This window comes from Oncorhynchus gorbuscha, linkage group LG03, assembly GCF_021184085.1.
Source record: "Oncorhynchus gorbuscha isolate QuinsamMale2020 ecotype Even-year linkage group LG03, OgorEven_v1.0, whole genome shotgun sequence".
Classification (NCBI taxonomy): domain Eukaryota; kingdom Metazoa; phylum Chordata; class Actinopteri; order Salmoniformes; family Salmonidae; genus Oncorhynchus; species Oncorhynchus gorbuscha.
This window is the reverse complement of record NC_060175.1, coordinates 17,715,801-17,738,946: the sequence shown is the minus strand read 5'-3', so window position 1 is coordinate 17,738,946 and position 23,146 is coordinate 17,715,801. Positions and strand designations below refer to the sequence as shown.

Below are 23,146 nucleotides of genomic sequence, written 5' to 3'. Positions count from 1 at the left end.
ATGTGGACACCTATAAGTACCTAGGTGTCTGGCTAGACTGCAAACTCTCCTTCCAGACTCATATCAAACATCTCCAATCGAAAATCAAATCAAGAGTCGGCTTTCTATTCCGCAACAAAGCCTCCTTCACTCACGCTGCCAAGCTTACCTTAGTAAAACTGACTATGCTACCGATCCTCGACTTCGGCATCTACAAAATTGCTTCCAACACTCTACTCAGCAAACTGGATGCAGTTTATCACAGTGCCATCCGTTTTTGTCATGCAGGTGAAAGAGGACCCAAAAGCGACTTAACAGAAACAGAGTTTATTTAAATCCAAACAGGGAATAACAAAAATCCTCTAGTCTGTAGAGGGGAATAACTAGAGAAGCGGCCACCGACTGCAGGTCGCTTCGGGTAGGCGCAGGCCGTAGTTGATAGAGCCACCTGCTCACACGCAGCATCTGATGAAGGCAAAAAACACGACAGGACAGGGCGAAACACAATCACAGCATGGTGAATACAAAACAAGGAACCGACGGGACAGGAACGGATCACAAAGGAATAAATAGGGACTCTAATCAGGGGAAAGGATCGGGAACAGGTGTGGGAAGACTAAATGATGATTAGGGGAATAGGAACAGCTGGGAGCAGGAACGGAACGATAGAGAGAAGAGAGAGCGAGAGAGTGAGAGAGGGAGGGGAGAGAGAGGGATAGAAGGAGGGAAAGAACCAAATAAGACCAGCAGAGGGAAACGAATAGCATGGGGAGCACAGGGACAAGACATGATAATAAATGACAAACATGACAGTACCCCCCACTCACCGAGCGCCTCCTGGCGCACTCGAGGAGGAATCCTGGCGGCAACGGAGGAAATCATCGATGAGTGAACGGTCCAGCACGTCCCGAGACGGAACCCAACTCCTCTCCTCAGGACTGTAACCCTCCCAATCCACTAGGTATTGGTGACCCCGTCCCGAACGCATGTCCATGATCTTATGTACCTTGTAAATAGGTGCGCTCTCGACAAGGACGGGAGGGGGAGGGAAGACGAACGGGGGTGCGAAGAAAGGGCTTAACACAGGAGACATGGAAGACAGGATGGACGCGACGAAGATGTCGCGGAAGAAGCAGTCGCACAGCGACAGGATTGACGACCTGGGAGACACGGAACGGACCAATGAACCGCGGAGTCAACTTACGAGAAGCTGTCGTAAGAGGAAGGTTGCGAGTGGAAAGCCACACTCTCTGGCCGCAACAATACCTTGGACTCTTAATCCTGCGTTTATTGGCGGCTCTCACCGTCTGTGCCCTGTAACGGCAAAGTGCAGACCTCACCCTCCTCCAGGTGCGCTCACAACGTTGGACAAACGCTTGAGCGGAGGGAACGCTGGACTCGGCAAGCTGGGATGAGAACAGAGGAGGCTGGTAACCCAGACTACTCTGAAACGGAGATAACCCGGTAGCAGACGAAGGAAGCGAATTGTGAGCGTATTCTGCCCAGGGGAGCTGTTCTGCCCAAGACGCAGGGTTTCTGAAAGAAAGGCTGCGTAGTATGCGACCAATCGTCTGATTGGCCCTCTCTGCTTGACCGTTAGACTGGGGATGAAACCCGGAAGAGAGACTGACGGACGCACCAATCAAACGACAGAACTCCCTCCAAAACTGTGACGTGAATTGCGGGCCTCTGTCTGAAACGGCGTCTAACGGGAGGCCATGAATTCTGAATACATTCTCAATAATGATTTGTGCCGTCTCCTTAGCGGAAGGAAGTTTAGCGAGGGGAATGAAATGTGCCGCCTTAGAGAACCTATCGACAACCGTCAGAATCACAGTCTTCCCCGCAGACAAAGGCAGACCGGTAATGAAGTCTAAGGCAATGTGAGACCATGGTCGAGAAGGAATGGGGAGCGGTCTGAGACGACCGGCAGGAGGAGAGTTACCCGACTTAGTCTGCGCGCAGTCCGAACAAGCAGCCACGAAACGGCGCGTGTCACGCTCCTGAGTCGGCCACCAAAAGCGCTGGCGAATAGACGCAAGAGTGCCTCGAACACCGGGATGACCAGCTAACTTGGCAGAGTGAGCCCACTGAAGAACAGCCAGACGAGTGGAAACAGGAACGAAAAGGAGGTTACTAGGACAAGCGCGCGGCGACGCAGTGTGCGTGAGTGCTTGCTTAACCTGTCTTTCAATTCCCCAGACTGTTAACCCGACAACACGCCCATAAGGAAGAATCCCCTCGGGATCAGTAGAAGCCACAGAAGAACTAAACAGACGGGATAAGGCATCAGGCTTGGTGTTCTTGCTACCCGGACGGTAAGAAATCACAAACTCGAAACGAGCGAAAAACAACGCCCAACGAGCTTGACGGGCATTAAGTCGTTTGGCAGAACGGATGTACTCAAGGTTCTTATGGTCTGTCCAAACGACAAAAGGAACGGTCGCCCCCTCCAACCACTGTCGCCATTCGCCTAGGGCTAAGCGGATGGCGAGCAGTTCACGGTTACCCACATCATAGTTGCGCTCAGATGGCGACAGGCGATGAGAAAAATAAGCGCAAGGATGAACCTTATCGTCAGACTGGAAGCGCTGGGATAGAATGGCTCCCACGCCTACCTCTGAAGCGTCAACCTCGACAATGAATTGTCTAGTGACGTCAGGAGTAACGAGGATAGGAGCGGACGTAAAACGTTCTTTTAGAAGATCAAAAGCTCCCTGGGCGGAACCGGACCACTTAAAACACGTCTTGACAGAAGTAAGAGCTGTGAGAGGGGCAGCAACTTGACCGAAATTACGAATGAAACGCCGATAGAAATTAGCGAAACCTAAAAAGCGCTGCAACTCGACACGTGACCTTGGAACGGGCCAATCACTGACAGCTTGGACCTTAGCGGAATCCATCTGAATGCCTTCAGCGGAAATAACGGAACCGAGAAAAGTAACGGAGGAGACATGAAAAGAGCACTTCTCAGCCTTTACGTAGAGACAATTCTCTAAAAGGCGCTGTAGAACACGTCGAACGTGCTGAACATGAATCTCGAGTGACGGAGAAAAAATCAGGATATCGTCAAGATAGACAAAAACAAAAATGTTCAGCATGTCTCTCAGAACATCATTAACTAATGCCTGAAAAACAGCTGGCGCATTGGCGAGACCGAACGGCAGAACCCGGTACTCAAAATGCCCTAACGGAGTGTTAAACGCCGTTTTCCACTCGTCCCCCTCTCTGATGCGCACGAGATGGTAAGCGTTACGAAGGTCCAACTTAGTAAAGCACCTGGCTCCCTGCAGAATCTCGAAGGCTGATGACATAAGGGGAAGCGGATAACGATTCTTAACCGTTATGTCATTCAGCCCTCGATAATCCACGCAGGGGCGCAGAGTACCGTCCTTCTTCTTAACAAAAAAGAACCCCGCCCCGGCCGGAGAAGAAGAAGGCACAATGGTACCGGCGTCAAGAGACACAGACAAATAATCCTCGAGAGCCTTACGTTCGGGAGCCGACAGAGAGTATAGTCTACCTCGAGGAGGAGTGGTCCCCGGAAGGAGATCAATACTACAATCATACGACCGGTGAGGAGGAAGGGAGTTGGCTCGGGACCGACTGAAGACCGTGCGCAGATCATGATATTCCTCCGGCACTCCTGTCAAATCGCCAGGTTCCTCCTGAGAAGTAGGGACAGAAGAAACGGGAGGGATGGCAGACATTAAACACTTCACATGACAAGAAACGTTCCAGGATAGGATAGAATTACTAGACCAATTAATAGAAGGATTATGACATACTAGCCAGGGATGACCCAAAACAACAGGTGTAAACGGTGAACGGAAAATCAAAAAAGAAATAGTCTCACTGTGGTTACCAGATACTGTGAGGGTTAAAGGTAGTGTCTCAAATCTGATACTGGGAAGATGACTACCATCTAAGGCGAACATGGGCGTAGGCTTATCTAACTCTCTGAAAGGAATGTCATGTTTCCGAACCCATGCTTCGTCCATGAAACAACCCTCAGCCCCAGAGTCTATCAAGGCACTACATGTAGCACCCGAACCGGTCCAGCGTAGGTGGACCGACAAAGTAGTACAGGACCTTGATGGAGAGACTTGAGTAGTTGCGCTCACCTGTAGCCCTCCGCTTACAGATGAGCTCTGGCTTTTACTGGACATGAATTAACAAAATGTCCAGCAACTCCGCAATAGAGGCACAGGCGGTTGGTGATCCTCCGTTCCCTCTCCTTATTCGAGATGCGAATCCCTCCCAGCTGCATGGGCTCAGTCTCAAAGCCAGAGGAGGGAGATGGTTGCGATGCGGAGCAGGGAAACACCGTTGATGCGAGCTCTCTTCCACGAGCCCGGTGACGAAGATCTACCCGTCGTTCTATGCGGATGGCGAGAGCAATCAAAGAGTCCACATCTGAAGGAACCTCCCGGGAGAGAATCTCATCCTTAACCACTGCGTGGAGTCCCTCCAGAAAACGAGCGAGCAGCGCCGGCTCGTTCCACTCACTAGAGGCAGCAAGAGTGCGAAACTCAATGGAATAATCCGTTATGGACCGTTCACCTTGGCATAAGGAAGCCAGGGCCCTAGAAGCCTCCCCACCAAAAACTGAACGGTCAAAAACCCGAATCATCTCCTCTTTAAAGTTCTGGAATTTGTTAGAGCAATCAGCCCTTGCCTCCCAGATAGCTGTGCCCCATTCTCGAGCCCGGCCAGTAAGGAGTGAAATGACGTAAGCAACCCGAGCTCTCTCTCTAGAGTATGTGTTGGGTTGGAGAGAGAACACAATCTCACACTGCGTGAGAAAGGAGCGGCACTCAGTGGGCTGCCCGGAGTAGCAAGGTGGGTTATTAACCCTAGGTTCTGGAGGCTCGGCAGGCCAGGAAGTAACAGGTGGCACGAGACGTAGACTCTGGAACTGTCCAGAGAGGTCGGAAACCTGAGCGGCCAGGTTCTCCACGGCATGGCGAGCAGCAGACAATTCCTGCTCGTGTCTGCCGAGCATGGCTCCTTGGATCTCGACGGCAGTGTAACGAGCGTCTGAAGTCGCTGGGTCCATTCCTCGTTCGGTTCCTTCTGTCATGCAGGTGAAAGAGGACCCAAAAGCGACTTAACAGAAACAGAGTTTATTTAAATCCAAACAGGGAATAACAAAAATCCTCTAGTCTGTAGAGGGGAATAACTAGAGAAGCGGCCACCGACTGCAGGTCGCTTCGGGTAGGCGCAGGCCGTAGTTGATAGAGCCACCTGCTCACACGCAGCATCTGATGAAGGCAAAAAACACGACAGGACAGGGCGAAACACAATCACAGCATGGTGAATACAAAACAAGGAACCGACGGGACAGGAACGGATCACAAAGGAATAAATAGGGACTCTAATCAGGGGAAAGGATCGGGAACAGGTGTGGGAAGACTAAATGATGATTAGGGGAATAGGAACAGCTGGGAGCAGGAACGGAACGATAGAGAGAAGAGAGAGCGAGAGAGTGAGAGAGGGAGGGGGAGAGAGAGGGATAGAAGGAGGGAAAGAACCAAATAAGACCAGCAGAGGGAAACGAATAGCATGGGGAGCACAGGGACAAGACATGATAATAAATGACAAACATGACAGTTTTGTCACTAAAGCACCTTATACTACCCACCACTGCGACTTGTATGCTCTAGTCGGCTGGCCCTCGCTACATATTCGTCGCCAGACCCACTGGCTCCAGGTCATCTACAAGGCCATGATAGGTAAAGCTCCGCCTTATCTCAGTTCCCTGGTCACGATGGCAACACCCATCCGTAGCACGTGCTCCAGCAGGTGTATCTCACTGATCATCCCTAAAGCCAACACCTCATTCGGCTGCCTTTCGTTCCAGTACTCTGCTGCCTGTGACTGGAACGAATTGCAAAAATCGCTGAAGTTGGAGACTTTTATCTCCCTCACCAACTTCAAACATCTGCTATCTGAGCAGCTAACCGATCGCTGCAGCTGTACATAGTCTATTGGTAAATAGTCCACCCATTTTCACCTACCTCATCCCCACAGTTTTTATTTATTTACTTTTCTGCTCTTTTGCACACCAATATCTCTACCTGTACATGATCATCTGATCATTTATCACTCCAGTGTTAATCTGCAATATTGTAATTATTCGCCTACCTCCTCATGCCTTTTGCACAAAATGTATATAGACTCCCCTTTTTTTCTACTGTGTTATTGACTTGTTAATTGTTTACTCCATGTGTAACTCTGTGTTGTCTGTTCACACTGCTATGCTTTATCTTGGCCAGGTCGCAGTTGCAAATGAGAACTTGTTCTCAACTAGCCTACCTGGTTAAATAAAGGTGAAAAAAATAATAATAATAATTCTCCAGTCAACTGTTTCTACTCATCATTCTACCCCCACATTGCAAGCAAAATATTTGAATGGCTCCCCCCCTTGACAGTGGAGAATCGTTTTTAACATTTTTGAGTGTATTTCGTGCAATTCTACACATTTTGGTATGAGGCTGAGAGAATATTTGCAATTTCATAACTCAATTCACTCAATTTTACTCAGTTTGACATGGGGCGGAGATGACAATGAGCTGATTTACAGCTAATTTCCTGCAATTCTAGACATTTTTTCATAGGGTGGAGAGAAATGTTTGCAGTTTTTTATATTATATCTGAGTGAGACTGACTGACAAAATCAATGGAGCCTTCCCAGCAGGTCATTTGACCATGACAACAAGTTTAGACAGACTATCAGTGATGTGCAACCAAATTTCTAAATTGCACCTGAGGGCTTTCAAAAGGTAAGGGCCACCGGTTGAGATATAGTTCTGTGCAGTATGGCGCAGGTAGGGTATGGTGCAGTATTGTGCAGGTAGAGTATGGTACAAGTAGAGTATGGTACAGTATGGTGCAGCTAGAGTATGGTGCAGGTGTAGTATGGTGCAGGTAGAGTATCGTGCAGTATAATGCAGGTATAGTATGGTGCAAGTACAGTATGGTGCAGGTAGATTATGTTGCAATATTATGCAGGTAGAGTATGGTGCAGGTAGAGTATGGTGCTGGTATAGTATGGTGCAGGTAGAGTATGTTGCAGTTATAGTATGGTGCAGGTAGAGTATGGTGCTGGTATAGTATGGTGCAGGTAGAGTATGTTGCAGGTAGAGTATGGTGCAGGTAGAGTATGGTGCTGGTGTAGTATTGTGTTGGTATAGTATTTTGCAGGTAGAGTTTGTTGCAGGTATAGTATGGCGCAGGTACAGTATGGTGCAGGTAGATTATTGTGCAGGTATAGTATGGTGCAGGTATAGTATGGTGCAGGTATAGTATGGTGCAGGTACAGTATGGTGCAGGTAGATTATTGTGCAGGTATAGTATGGTGCAGGTATAGTATGGTGCAGTTATAGTATGGTGCAGGTATAGTATGGTGCAAGTACAGTATGGTGCAGGTAGATTATGTTGCAGGTAGATTATGTTGCAGTATGATGCAGGTAGAGTATGGTGCAGGTAGAGTATGGTGCTGGTATAGTATGGTACAGGTAGAGTATGTTGCAGGTATAGTGTGGTGCAGGTTGAGTATGGTGCAGGATAGTATGGTGTAGCTAGAGTATGGTGCAGGTATAGTATGGTGCAGGTAAATTATAGTGCAGTATAATGCAGGTATAGTATGGTGCAAGTAGTATATGGTACAGTATGATGCAGATAGAGTATGGTGGAGGTACAGTATGGGACAATATGGTGAAGCCAGAGTATGGTACAGTATGGTGCAGTTTGTTAGAGTATGGTACAGTATAGTAAATTATGGTCCAGTATGGTGCAGGTACAGTACGGTGCAGTATGGTACATGTACAATATGGTTTAGGTAGAGTATGGCACAAGCAGAGTATGGCACAGTATGGTGCAGGATAGTAGAGTAGGATACAGTATGGCGCAATACAGTAGAGTACGGTACAGTATGGTGCAGTATAGTAGAGTATGGTACAGTATGGCATAGGTAGAGTATGGTGCAGTATGCTGCAAGTAGTTTATGGTACAGTATGGTACAAGTACAGTATGGTGTACAGTAGGTAGTGTATGGTATGGTACGGGTGGAGTATGATGCAGTATGGTGTATGTATATTTTGGTACAATATGGTACTGTATGGTATAGTTACAGTACGGTGCAGGTATAGTATGGTACAGCCAGAGTACGGTGCCGGTACAGTATGGTGCAGGTACAGTATGATACTGGTACAGTATGGTGCAGTATGGTGCAGATAGATGCATGTAGAGTATGGTGGAGGTAGAGAAGGGTGCAGTATGGTGCAGGTAGATTATGGTGCAGGTGGATTATGGTGCAGGTAGAGTATGATTCCGGTAGAGTATGGTGCAGTTATAGTATGGTGCAGGTATAGTATGGTGCAAGTACAGTATGGTGCAGGTAGATTATGTTGCAGTATGATGCAGGTAGAGTATGGTGCAGGTAGAGTAAGGTGCTGGTATAGTATCGTGCAGGTAGAGTATGTTGCAGGTATAGTGTGGTGCAGGTTGAGTATGGTGCAGGATAGTATGGTGTAGCTAGAGTATGGTGCAGGTATAGTGTGGTGCAGGTAAATTATAGTGCAATATAATGCAGGTATAGTATGGTGCAAGTAGTGTATGGTACAGTATGATGCAGATAGAGTATGGTGCAGGTACAGTATAGGACAATATGGTGAAGCCAGAGTATGGTACAGTATGGTGAAATATGGTGCAGTATGGTAGAGTATGGTACAGTATAGTACATTATGGTCCAGTATGGTGCAGGTACAGTACGGTGCAGTATGGTACGTGTACAATATGGTTTAGGTAGAGTATGGCACAAGCAGAGTATGGCACAGTATGGTGCAGGATAGTAGAGTAGGATACAGTATGTCGCAATATAGTAGAGTACGGTACAGTATGGTGCAGTATAGTAGAGTATGGTACAGTATGGCATAGGTAGAGTATGGTGCAGTATGCTGCAAGTAGTTTATGGTACAGTATGGTACAAGTACAGTACGGTGTACAGTAGGTAGTGTATGGTATGGTACGGGTAAAGTATGATGCAGTATGGTGTATGTAGATTATGGTACAATATGGTACTGTATGATATAGTTACAGTAAGGTGCAGGTATAGTATGGTACAGGTAGAGTACGGTGCTGGTACAGTATGGTGCAGGTACAGTATGATACTGGTACAGTATGGTGCATGCACAGTATGGTAGAGTTAATTTCACCATGCTGGCACACTTACAGTAATCTTGTGAATGTGGTTATGGGTATTCAGAACACAGCTGCTTTAACTCAACTAGCCACATTAACCATATCCTCACCAATGTTCACACATTTCATCAGTAACTGGGGCAGGTTTTTCCACTGTGTAAACACCCATGCTTCTGTATTAATAGTAATAGTTCATCCTTATTACGATTGGTCTATGTTGTAGGCTATAGTTTCACATGATTTGTTCTGAAGTACAATTATTTCTTAATGAATTAGTTTCACCAAAATCGATTAACCTTTAAACTAGGTTAAATCAAGGTTTATCTATAAATCTTGTTGCACCAAACTTTAAAAAATGTATTTAAAAAAAACATTGAGTGTACTCTTTACCCCTTTTTCTCCCAAATTTTGTGATATCCAATTGGTAGTTACACTCTTGTCCAATCGCTGCAAATCCTGTACGGACTCGGGAGAGGCGAAAGTCGAGAGCCATGTGTCCTCCAAAGCACGACCCTGCCAAGCCACACTGCTTCTTAACCCGGAAGCCAGCCACACCAATGTTTCGGAGGAAACACCGGCCCACCACAAGGAGTCACTAGAGTGCGATGGGAAAAGGACATCACGGCCGGCCGGCCGAACCCTCCCCTAACCCGGGTGATGCTGGTCCAATTGTACGGCGCCTCATGGGTCTCCTGGATCCGCGACCGATCTGCGATGCAGTGCCTTGTACCGCTGTGCAACTCGGGAGGCCCCTAAACCTAGTTTTAAATTAATTCTAGTTAAATGTAAACCTTCTTTGAAACTAAGTTTAATTTGAACTTTAAACCTAAAATGTATTATTTTATAGCTCACCCTGGACACTTTTCTACTGTAGTCAACATTCTGCTGTTTCAAACTTGTTTGTTTTGGGAGAATTTAAAACCAGGGGGAAGGCTAACCAAGAATCCTTTCGCTTCGCCAAGAGGACAAAACGTCAGAACCCACAAACACCGGTTGCCTTCATTTTTTCCCCAAAGGATTACATTTAATCAACAGTGGCTAGTGCCTTAGCGCAGAGAGCCAGACCACACAGAGGCTCAGGCCAGTTCTCGACATTCACCGCTGCTCCTCTCACCTATCCAGGGCAGCGTTTGCTGTTTTAATCGACTGACAGAGGAAGTTCAAGGTCACGTGCTCCCTTCCAAAAAACACAATAAAATTCCAAAATCCACAATAACACGGCTAATGTTAGCATTAGCAACGTGCCTGCCGTTAATTAGCCTAGCATTGTCTAGTGTAGCCTTTGCATGGCAGTTGTTGTTGACTTGTTTTGTCTGTCACTGTCCTTGAGTTATGTCTGGATAGAGTTGTTTGATAGGTGAGATGAAAGCATAATGTTGATTTATTAAAAATACAGGTGGCCTAGTTTACTTCTGTGGTGTTGTAGCCTACATGTCCTTGGTGTGCAGTGTTTCTCAATGCAAGATTGTATTACTGTGTGTATGTGTGCACATGTGTGCGACTGAGTCAATCTTTGTCCTTCATAATCCATAACCAGAGCACCTTTGAGGATTATGTATATTAATAACGTTTTGAGGATTATCTACAGCAGTAACCCAATCGAGAAAGGACTATTGCTGCATGAACTTCCAACATTTCCTCAATTGCCACTCTAAAAGTATTTTACAGTGACTTTGAGGCAAATATTTCTTTATAAACAAGTAAACCACATCATTTCAACAATTCCCAACAAGATATTTCCTTTTCTGATCACTACCTCTAACTCCTGACGCCATCGTTTTCTCCCTATCACCCACACCCTCTCAACTTTCCCTATTGTTCACTTTCACTCATGCACAAATGTAATTAGCAAAGTGAAAGATGTTGCCTCGTGGTTGTGATTACACAGAATGGCCCATTTGTGTCTTTACACTGTCATAGTTACATTCCTGGGTTGCATTTCAGAAAGCAGCATCAATAAATTTGCCAGAAAAAGTTGCCATGACCATTTTAAGTTAAACTTTCACTATGAACTAGGACAGATCAGGCTTTTCAGAAATGTAAGAAACACTTATTGATTATGGTTTATGAGATATCCTCCCTGAGCAACTGATTCTAAATAAACAAGAACTTTATTTATAAATTGTTTTATTTTATATACCACTGCTAAGTGCTGTCCTTAGGCACGACAGAGTTTTTAAAAATGTTTATTTAACCTTTATTTAACCAGGAAGGGCTCACTGAGATTTTAAATATATTTTTCAAGAGTGTCCTGGCCAAGATAGGCAGCACCAAATCAAATCAAATCAAAGTTTATTTGTCACATGCACCGAATACAACAGGTGTAGGGAGACCTTACAGTGAAATGCTTACTTACAGGCTCTAACCAATAGTGCAAAAGAGGTATTAGGTGAAAAATAGGTAAGTAAAGAAATAAAACAACAGTAAAAAGACAAGCTATATACAGTAGCGAGGCTATAAAAGTAGCGAGGCTACATACAGACACCGGTTAGTCAGGCTGATTGAGGTAGTATGTACATGTAGATATGGTTAAAGTGACTAGCGTAAAAGAAGGGTTGGCGGGTGGTGGGTGACTCAATGCAGATAGCCTGGTTAGCCAATGGGCCTTCCTCTGACACTGCCTTGTGTAGAGGTCCTGGATGGCAGGCAGCTTAGCCCCAGTGATGTACTGGGCCGTATGCACTACCCTCTGTAGTGCCTTACGGACGGAGGCCGAGCAATTGCTGTACCAGGCAGTGATGCAACCAGAGCATCCTGTCTTGATGTTGTAGCTGTAGAACCTTTTGAGGATCTCAGGACCCATGCCAAATCCTTTTAGTTTCCTGAGGGGGAATAGGCTTTGTCGTGCCCTCTTCACGACTGTCTTGGTGTGTTTGGACCAATCTAGTTTGTTTTTGATGTGGACACCAAGGAACTTGAAGCTCTCAACCTGCTCCACTACAGCCCCGTTGACGAGAATGGGGACGTGCTCAGTCCTCCTTTTCCTATAGTCTACAATCATCACCTTAGTCTTGGTTACGTTGAGGGATAGGTTGTTATTCTGGCACCACCCGGCCAGGTCTCTGACCTCCTCCCTATAGGCTGCCTCGTTGTTGTCGGTGATCAGGCCTACCACTGTTGTGTCGTCTGCAAACTTAATGATGGTGTTGGAGTCGTGCCCTGGCCATGCAGTTGTGGGTGAACAAGGAGTACAGGAGGGGACTGAATACACACCCCTGGGGGGCTCCAGTGTTTAGGATCAGCGTGGCAGATGTGTTGCTACCTACCCTCACCACCTGGGGGCGGCCCATCAGGAAGTCCAGGATCCAGTTGCAGAGGGAGGTGCTTAGTCCCAGGATCCTTAGCTTAGTGATGAGTTTTGAGGGTACTATGATGTTGAACGCTGAGCTGTAGTCAATGAATAGCATTCTCACATAGGTGTTCCTTTTGTCCAGGTGGAATGGGCAGTGTGGAGTGCAATAGAGATTGCATCATCTGTGGATCTGTTTGGGTGGTATGCAAATTGGAGTGAGTGTAGGGTTTCTGGGATAATGGTGTTGATATGTGCCATTAACAGCCTTTCAAATCACTTCATAGCTACAGATGTGAGTGCTACGGGTCTGTAGTCATTTAGGTCGGTGTTCTTTGTGTTCACAGGGACTATGGTGGTCTGCTTAAAACATGTTGGTATTACAGACTCAATCAGGGACATGTTGAAAATGTCAGTGAAGACACCTTCCAGTTGGTCAGCACATGCCCAGAGCACACGTCCTGGTACTCCATCTGGCCCCGCAGCCTTGTGTATGTTGACCCATGTCTTACTCACGTTGGCTACGGAGAGTGGGATCACACAGTCGTCCGAAACAGCTGACGCTCTCATGCATGCCTCAGTGTTGCTTGCTTCGAAGCGAGCATAGAAGTGATTTAGCTCGTCTGGTAGGCTCGTGTCACTGGACAGCTCACGGCTGTGCTTCCCTTTGTAGTCTGTAATAGTTTGCAAGCCCTGCCACATAAGACGAGCGTCGGAGCCGGTGTAGTATGATTCAATCTTAGCCCTGTATTGACGCTTTGCCTGTTTGATGGTTCGTCACAGGGCATAGCAGGATTTATTGTAAGCTTCTGGGTTAGAGTCCCACACCTTGAAAGCGGCAGCTCTACCCTTTAGCTCAGTGAGAATGTTGCCTGTAATCCATGGCTTCTGGTTGGGGTATGTACTGTACGTACAGTCACTGTGGAGACGACGTCCTCAATGCACTTATTGATAAAGCCAATGACATATGTGGTGTATTCCTCAATGCCATCGGAAGAATCCTGGAACATGTTCCAGTCTGTGATAGCAAAACAGTCCTGTAGTTTAGCATCTGCTTCATCTGACCACTTTTTTTATAGAACGAGTCGCTGATGCTTCCTGCTTTCATTTTCGCTTGTAAGCAGGAATCAGGTGGACAGAGTTGTGGTCAGATTTACCAAATGGAGGGCGAGGGAGAGCTTTGTACGCGTCTCTGTGTGTGGAGTACAGGTGATCTAGAATTGTTTTCCCTCTGGTTGCACATTTAACATGTTGATAGAAGTTTGGTCGAACTGATTTAAGTTTTCCAGCATTAAAGTCTCTGGCCACTAGGAGCACCGCATCTGGGTGAGTGGTTTCCTGTTTGCTTATTTCCTTACTTGTAGATTACTACAAGTAATCTAGTAAAAACCATAGAAATCACAGGAGTATAACAAAATCATAAAACAGCCAATTAAAAACATTGAAAGGTCAAGGAATCAGCCTCAACATCCTTCATCAATGATTTAAAAACACTAACCGGGACAAGTTCTTCCAGTTTAAATATCAAGGCACAAGGCGAGACCCAAATGCAGATAGTTGGAGTCTTACAATGTTTATCCAAAAAGGAGTAGGCAAGAGAATGGTCGTGTACAGGCAAAATTCAAAACCACTTCAGTCCAGTAGGTACCAAAGGGCAGGCAGATTCAAGATCAGGGCAGGCAGGATGATCAGACAGGCGGGAAAGTAGTCCAGAGTCAGGCAGGATGATCAGTCAGGCAGGATGATCAGTCAGGCAGGATGATCAGTCAGGCAGGAAAGTAGTCCAGAGTCAGGCAGAGGTCCAAAACCGGGAAGACTAGCCAAATAGAATAGAAAAGGAGTACGGTGGTTGACTTGACTAAACATACAAGACGAACAGAGAGACAGGAAACACAGGGATAAATTCACTGCGGAAAATAAGTGACAACTGGAGGGGGTGGAGACAATCACAGGGACAGGTGAAACAGTTCAGGTCGTGACATTAAAACTATTTTGTAAGGAGTTCCAAGCCGATGGCGCAGAGTACATAAAAGGCCTTTTACCAAATTCAGTTCGGACATTTGGAACAGTTAGCAGGACAAGGTCCTGTGAATGAAGAGAGTACCCACCACATTTCTGAAGAATAAAAACTAAAAGTGCAGTGGTGCATAAGGGTTTTGCAGTTTAAAATCATTCTTACAGCTCCATGGTAAATGCTGTCAATTGCTCTCAAACACTGAACAGAAGCGTTCATATATAACATTTCACAATAGTCTAGTATATGCATAAATGTAGCTGATACAAGTCTCCTTCTGGCTTCAAAAGAAAAACAGCTCTTATTCCTCAAATAATATCCCAACTTCAGCTTAAAATATGTTGTAAGTTGTTGGATATGCAATTTAAAAGAGGCCATCATCAATTCAAATGCCAAGATATTTATATGAGGTTACAGCCTCAATCTCATTGCCCTGACAGGTAGTAATAGGTGAAAGGTTCAGAGGACTATTTCTTGCTTTAGAAAACACCATTAGTTTAGTTTTGTCAGCATTGAGGATAAGCTTCAATTGACAGGTATGTTGAACAGCATAAACATGAGTTTGCAAGTTTTGAAAAGCTTTTGTGAGAGACGAGGCACAACAATAAATAACAGTATCTCCAGCATAAAAGTGAAGTTGCGCATTTTGCACATTTTTTGTCTTAATTATTTATATAAACAGGGAATAAGAGAGGACCAAGTACAGTGCCCTGGGGCACACCATTACAGACAGACAATTTAACAGACATGAACCCAACAAATAGTTAGCAAACCATGCAACTGCATGCTCAGATAGACCTAGGCTCGACAATCTCTGCCTCAATATAATATGATCAACTGTATTAAAAGCCTTAGAGAAATCAATAACAAGTGAGACACAGTGCTGTTTTTTGTCAAAGGCTTCAGTGATATCATTTAAAACATTCATGGCTGCTGTAATTGTGCTATGCTTCTTCCTGAAGCCCGATTGGTACATTGATAAAATAGAGTTAGTATATAAAAACTATTTCAGCTGTTCACTAACGAGGGTTTCAAGTATTTTCGCCAGGGGGGTGACAGCTTTGAAATCGGCCTATAATTATTTAAAATAATTGGACCTCCCCCTTTTAAAAGTGGTAGGACAAATTCTGATTTCCAGATACTTTGAATGTAATTAGTTTCCAGGGTTAGATTGAACAGATATGTAAGTGCTATGAAATCAGCTGCCAGTTTTAAAAAGCAGGGATCAAGATGATCAAGTTGATCAGGACCGGCAGACTTTCTCTGATCTAAGGATTTCAGAGCTTCATGTACCCCCTGCACTGAGAATGGCAAAAAGATAAAAGTTTGACCAGCTCTCACTGGTTCATCCATGCAGGGTTGTACAGAGACAGAGGACACTGAATCAAACAGCCTACCAGATTATAAAGTGCTCATTGAAACAATTCAGCATTTCAAGTCAATTTTTTTTTTTTTTTTTTTTTTTTCACCTTTATTTAACCAGGTAGGCTAGTTGAGAACAGGATCTCATTTGCAACTGCGACCTGGCCAAGATAAAGCATAGCAGTGTGAACAGACAACACAGAGTTACACATGGAGTAAACAATTAACAAGTCAATAACACAGAGAAAAAAAGGGGAGTCTATATACAATGTGTGCAAAAGGCATGAGGAGGTAGGCGAATAATTACAATATTGCAGATTAACACTGGAGTGATAAATGATCAGATGATCATGTACAGGTAGAGATATTGGTGTGCAAAAGAGCAGAAAAGTAAATAAATAAAACAGTATGGGGATGAGGTAGGTGAAATTGGTGGGCTATTTACCAAGAGATTATGTACAGCTGCAGCGATCGGTTAGCTGCTCAGCTAGCTGATGTTTGAAGTTGGTGAGGGAGATAAAAGTCTCCAACTTCAGCGATTTTTGCAATTCGTTCCAGTCACAGGCAGCAGAGTACTGGAACGAAAGGCGGCCGAATGAGGTGTTGGCTTTAGGGATGATCAATGAGATACACCTGCTGGAGCGCGTGCTACGGATGGGTGTTGCCATCGTGACCAGTGAGCTGAGATAAGGCGGAGCTTTCCCTAGCATGGCCTTGTAGATGACCTGAAGCCAGTGGGTCTGGCGACGAATATGTAGCGAGGGCCAGCCGACTAGAGCATACAAGTCGCAGTGGTGGGTAGTATAAGGTGCTTTAGTGACAAAACGGATGGCACTGTGATAAACTGCATCCAGTTTGCTGAGTAGAGTGTTGGAAGCAATTTTGTAGATGACGTCGCCGAAGTCGAGGATCGGTAGGATAGTGAAGTGAAGGAGGCTTTGTTGCGGAATAGAAAGCCGATTCTTGATTTGATTTTCGATTGGAGATGTTTGATATGGGTCTGGAAGGAGAGTTTGCAGTCTAGCTAGACACCTAGCTACTTATAGGTGTCCACATATTCAAGGTCGGAGCCATCCAGTGTGGTGATGCTAGTCGGGCAATACACATGATTGTAATGCATTAACATTACTATTACCAGGCATAGACTTAATAGCCTTTCAATACGTTCTAGGGTCATTCAGGTTATCAGTGGCAACCGACATAAAATATGCAGTTGGCCTTCCTGAGAAGAAAAGAACACTTGTTTCATAACTGACTAAAAATAAGCCATTCAGCATCAGAACATGATTTCCTTGCTTTAGCCCAGGCTAGAAATACGTTCATGATTTATAGAAGACAGCTCAGAAGAAAACCATGGATTATCCCGCCCTTTAACCCTGAACCTGTGGAATGGGGTATGTTTGTTTACTATTTGGAAATTAACATCATGAAAGAATTTCCAGGCAGTTTCCAGATCAGGAATAAACTCAATCTTATTCCAGTCAAATAAAACAATTCACGGAATAAAGTCTGCTCCTTAAAACTCTTAACATTTCTCTTACGAATAAAGTGTGGGTTTGTTTTAAAGAACCTTAGAATTTCTAACAGCAACAACAGCAGGTCACTTAAATCATTACAGAAAACACCAACCACAGAATATTTATGTGGAACATTTGTCAATGTCAAATCAATCTGGGTAGATTTCTCTGGACATTTGAGATTTGGGCGGGTGGGGAAGTTAATCAACTGGGTTTGCAGAGGGGGGTCTATAGCAGCAAATCACAGTTATAGAGAGACCATTTAAAACCTCAAGATTCAAAGCAAGAAATTCCAACTGTTTACAAATAGTTTCATACTTTGCCACATTTACAAGCAATTTAGTCTTTACATATATGGCCACACACCCACCTTTCTTAGCCCGATCAGTGCCTGGATACAGCCATATACCACAAACGCCAAAAGTGCCTTTTAGCTATTATAAACTGGTTACCAATGTAAATAGAGCAGTAAAAATACATGTTTTGTCATACCCGTGGTATACGGTTTGATATACCACAGCTGTCAGCCAATCAACATTCAGGGCTCGAGCCACCCAGTTTATGGTCATTTCAGGTCATTTCAGGTCAGGTCAGGGAACGAGCCACCCACTGTTATGCCAAAGGGATATTTCACTGTAATGCCAAGTTAAGAATTTACAGTAACTGTCAAAACACTACCTTCCTAAAGGATATATTTCAGTTAAGTTGTTCTTATGGGTGTTATTTCACTTCACTGTTTGTATTTCTGTACAGTGCATCCTGATATATTTCCTGCCATTGTCTATGTCTGCCTCTGGCTGTTACAGTCTCTCTCTCTCTCTCTCTCTCTCTCTCTCTCTCTCTCTCTCTCTCTCTCTCTCTCTCTCTATCTCTCAATTCAATTAAATTTGCTTTATTGGCATGACCTCACCACCTGACGGGCCACCCCCAGGTGGTGAGGGTAGGCAACAACATCTCCTCCCCGCTGATCCTCAACACGGGGGCCCCACAAGGGTGCGTTCTGAGCCCTCTCCTGTACTCCCTGTTCACCCACGACTGCGTGGCCACGCATGCCTCCAACTCAATCATCAAGTTTGCGGACGACACAACAGTGGTAGGCTTGATTACCAACAATGACGAGACGGCCTACAGGGAGGAGGTGAGAGCCCTCGGAGTGTGGTGTCAGGAAAATAACCTCACACTCAACGTCAACAAAACTAAGGAGATGATTGTGGACTTCAGGAAACAGCAGAGGGAACACCCCCCTATCCACATCGATGGAACAGTAGTGGAGAGGGTAGCAAGTTTTAAGTTCCTCGGCATACACATCACAGACAAACTGAATTGGTCCACTCACACTGACAGCGTCGTGAAGAAGGCGCAGCAGCGCCTCTTCAACCTCAGGAGGCTGAAGAAATTCGGCTTGTCACCAAAACCACTCACAAACTTCTACAGATGCACAATCGAGAGCATCCTGGCGGGCTGTATCACCGCCTGGTACGGCAACTGCTCCGCCCTCAACCGTAAGGCTCTCCAGAGGGTAGTGAGGTCTGCACAACGCATCACCGGGGGCAAACTACCTGCCCTCCAGAACACCTACACCACCCAATGTTACAGGAAGGCCATAAAGATCATCAAGGACATCAACCACCCGAACCACTGCCTGTTCACCCCGCTATCATCCAGAAGGCGAGGTCAGTACAGGTGCATCAAAGCTGGGACCGAGAGACTGAAAAACAGCTTCTATCTCAAGGCCATCAGACTGTTAAACAGCCACCACTAACATTGAGTGGCTGCTGCCAACACACTGTCATTGACACTGACCCAACTACAGCCACTTTAATAATGGGAATTGATGGGAAATTATGTAAATATATCACTAGCCACTTTAAACAATGCTACCTTATTATCCTACATTATTCATCTCATATGCATACGTATATACTGTACTCTACATCATCGACTGCATCCTTATGTAATACCTGTATCACTAGCCACTTTAACTATGCCACTTTGTTTACTTTGTCCACATACTCATCTCATATGTATATACTGTACTCGATACCATCTACTGTATGCTGCTCTGTACCATCACTCATTCATATATCCTTATGTACATATTCTTTATCCCCTTACACTGTGTATAAGACAGTAGTTTTGGAATTGTTAGTTAGATTACTTGTTGGTTATCACTGCATTGTCGGAACTAGAAGCACAAGCATTTCGCTACACTCGCATTAACATCTGCTAACCATGTGTATGTGACAAATAATTTTTTTATTTGATTTGATTTGATTTGACGTAACAATGTACATATTGCCAAAGCTTACTTTGGATATTTACAATATTAAGATAATAAGAATCAAAATTGTCAACAGTAACAACAATAACCAAGGGTCAAAATAACCATACATTGAACAATACCAATAAGCATACAGTAGAAGACATGTGCATGTTGATTGGTCTGTCAGACACTGTCCCTCATCTTATGGCAGGCAGAAATGTAGTGCGCTACCAACCCACAGCTCTCTTCGTCCTCCCCCAACAGGACGGGTATTCTATTCTCATCAGAGAGGCCTTTGAATCCTTAAATAAGGGTTTCAAATTTGGTGAAGTGACACTCGAATTGTTTTATATTTTTTACAATTTGTCAGGAAATGCAGCTCTGTCTCAGGTTCTGCTGGGGTGCAGTGGTTGCACAGCCTTTCCTTTACAGAGAGCCAGGTTTTCCTGTCTACCCTTCTCAATGGCAAGGCTGTGCTCACTGAGCCTGTGCTTTGTCAGGGTTTTTCTAAGGTTTTGATCAGTAAACATGGTCAAATAGTTAGCCAGTGTAATGTCGATTTAGGGCCAGATAGCACTGCGTTTTGCTTTGTGCTTGTGATTGTGTTTCCCAAAAAGCAATGTAGTTTTGTTTTGACTGTGTTGTAAATGATTTTATTCTGATTGATTGGATGTTCTGCTCCTAAGGCTTCAGTTTGTTAGTAGAACAAGTTTGTGAACTCAGCCCCAGGACAAGCTGGATGAGGGGACTCTTTTCTTTGCTCAGCTCTTGGCATTGCAGGGCTTGGTAATGATATGATAATGATACTGTATATGGTATGGTAATGATCTCTCTCTCTCTTTTTTTGAGAGAGAGAGAGAGAGAGAGAGAGAGAGAGAGAGAGAGAGAGAGAGAGAGAGAGAGAGAGAGAGAGAGAGAGAGAGAGAGAGAGAGAGAGAACTTCATTATCTAGCACGGATCTGAACTCACATCCACTCACTCCCCCCTGTCCCGGGTTTAGCTATGAGATTGACCTGCTGACTGTGTTGGACCTAGCCCTGAATGACCTAACCTAATACTGGTAAGCCAAAATACTTTTACTGTTACAGTATGTTTCAGGTGGGTACTACTTGTGTTTCTCATGGGTTTATCTATGTTATTAAAGATGGGCTGACAAGATAATCAGATGTCACTTTACTTACTTTACTTGCCACTTTACTTCAACTTGAATTACACTGTACTTAACTTGAAATGCTCAAGTTAGAGAGTAAGGACATTGGGTGACAAGTTAGAGAGTAAGGACATTGGGTGACAAGTTAGAGAGTAAGGACATTGAGTGACAAGTTAGAGAGTAAGGACATTGGGTGACAAGTTAGAGAGTAAGGACATTGGGTGACAAGTTAGAGAGTAAGGACATTGGGTGACAAGTTAGAGAGTAAGGACATTGGGTGACAAGTTTGCAGATGAGGAGACGTGTTGTTGTTGTGTTTTTTTAAGCTGGAAAAGTTAGGCTTTATTGATTCATCATTGTTTTTGTCTTGTTTGTTTGATTCAAGCTCCCCGAATTCTGACATCACCAGCAAATGTTCATGTGCCTCTCATTGTGAGCATTTTGACATCACCAGCAAATGTTCACGTGCCTCTCGATGTGCGCATTCTGGTGCATGAATGGCTTTGGCTTGGTTTTTCCTCTCTTTGCATTGCTTTCCACACTTGTGTTGTTGTTAGTGCTAAATAATACCACACAACATATACAAAAAACACAAAGGTGTTCAGAGGAAAAGATCATCATTGTTTTTCCTTCCTTTTTCCGACTTGGCACAGGGAGAGGGGAGAAAGTTGCAAACCGACCCACCCACCCCTAGGAGGGAGACCACTCAGAGCTAGGAAACATAAAACACCAGTGTCAGGGAGTGTGTGTGTGTGTTAGAGAGAAAGAAACAGAAAGAGTGAAACACAGAAAAAAAGAGAGTACACAGGGTAAGGGGGATTTTCCTAATGGTCCATTTGTTTTGATAACTCTGATGTGCTCCTTTGCCCCATGCGTTAGTAAAGCTTGCAGAGTGAGAGGGGAGAGAGCGATAACTAGAGGCATAGAGAGTGAATTGGGATGCTTTCATAATCCGGCCAATGTCTTTCCATGTGTCTCATAGCCCTGATCACTGCCCTGCAGGTCCCTAATAAGCAGTTGGTAGAGCATGGCGCTTGTAACGCCAGGGTAGTGGGTTCGATCCCCGGGACCACCCATACGTAGAATGTATGCACACATGACTGTAAGTCGCTTTGGATAAAAGCGTCTGCTAAATGGCATATATATATATATATATATATATATATATATATATATATATATATATATATAACTAAATGTGCTTGCAATTTGTCCATATCATTTCCCGTCTCATCCCCTTCCTGTATATTGGCACACGTCTTCTTGTTCCTTTAAAAAAAAAACTCTTTATGACAGTCATATTACAATTTGAAATTGTAAAAGTAATGACACAAAACAGTAATGAAACCAAAGTGTTCTTAGTTGTATAGCTACAAAAGCTGTCCTAGTTGAATAAGATGAACATTTGTGTACTTTACAACTGATAGTAATTATATGGTGTGGGTCAATCTCAGGTAACCAAACAAACATTGAAAATATAAATGAATCAAAAATACATAAATAGAGTGTAAAGCATTCCCAGCTCTTGATTTGTTTTTTCCCACTTGATTTTACAGTGCACCATACATAAATCATTTTTGATAAAAACACATGATTGAAGGATTGGCTTAGCCTTTTGCTCGCTCTCTCGCCCAAAACACAAGAGTTCCTCTCTATTTTTACACTCCCCAGGACTACTCCATATATAGACCTATGTCTTTGTGGTCAGTTGAGCTCCTAAATCCTACGTTTTATGTCCTTTTTGACAATAATGGTCCATAATGATGACGTTCACAGGTTATTTTGCTCTGACTTGGAGGTGACAAACTCAAATGACAGTCCAGGGAGTTGTTGTTGGTTTGAACTCAGACCTGGAGAGTGGAAAGATTTTTGTATAGAGGTTTGGACTGATGTCATCTATACCAAAATACTTTAGAGCAGCCAGAACACATTACTCAAGAAGACAGACAAATTCATATTGTAGCTGTGCACCATTTGATACATCAAATAAAATGTTATTGGTCACATATTTAGCAGATGTTATTGCAGGTGTAGCGAAATGCTTGATATGCTCACTTCTCACTGATGAAGCTATACGAGACATACAGTAGATTAGAACGTATCGCATATAACAAACCAATGCAGTACTTCCATAACAGAAATGGTCACTCATTCCAGATCAAGTCTTCCAGAGTTACAGAAAACAGCATACATTCATGAAACAGTGATGTTTCACAAAATGTCCTCGGTACATAGTTATGAAAAGTAAAACTTGATAACATTTGCGTATTAACGACTATGATTGCACTCAGGTTAACCATGTGTTATGCTTCCTGGACCTATGGTATGACTTTTCAGAATATAAAATTAATTTCAATTCAATCAAATA

General features: G+C 44.3%; 1 protein-coding gene across 1 annotated transcript in view; it reads left to right on the top strand.

Annotated features, from left to right (window-relative positions):
• Positions 1–20,586: 20,586 nt before the first annotated feature.
• Positions 20,587–23,146, top strand: part of LOC124027051 (histone deacetylase 7-like) — a 98,653-nt gene continuing 96,093 nt past the window's right edge. Inside the window, exon 1 of the mRNA XM_046339613.1 lies at positions 20,587–20,688. The gene's annotated coding sequence lies outside the window, so the exon portion shown is untranslated. The remainder of the gene's footprint in view (positions 20,689–23,146) is intronic.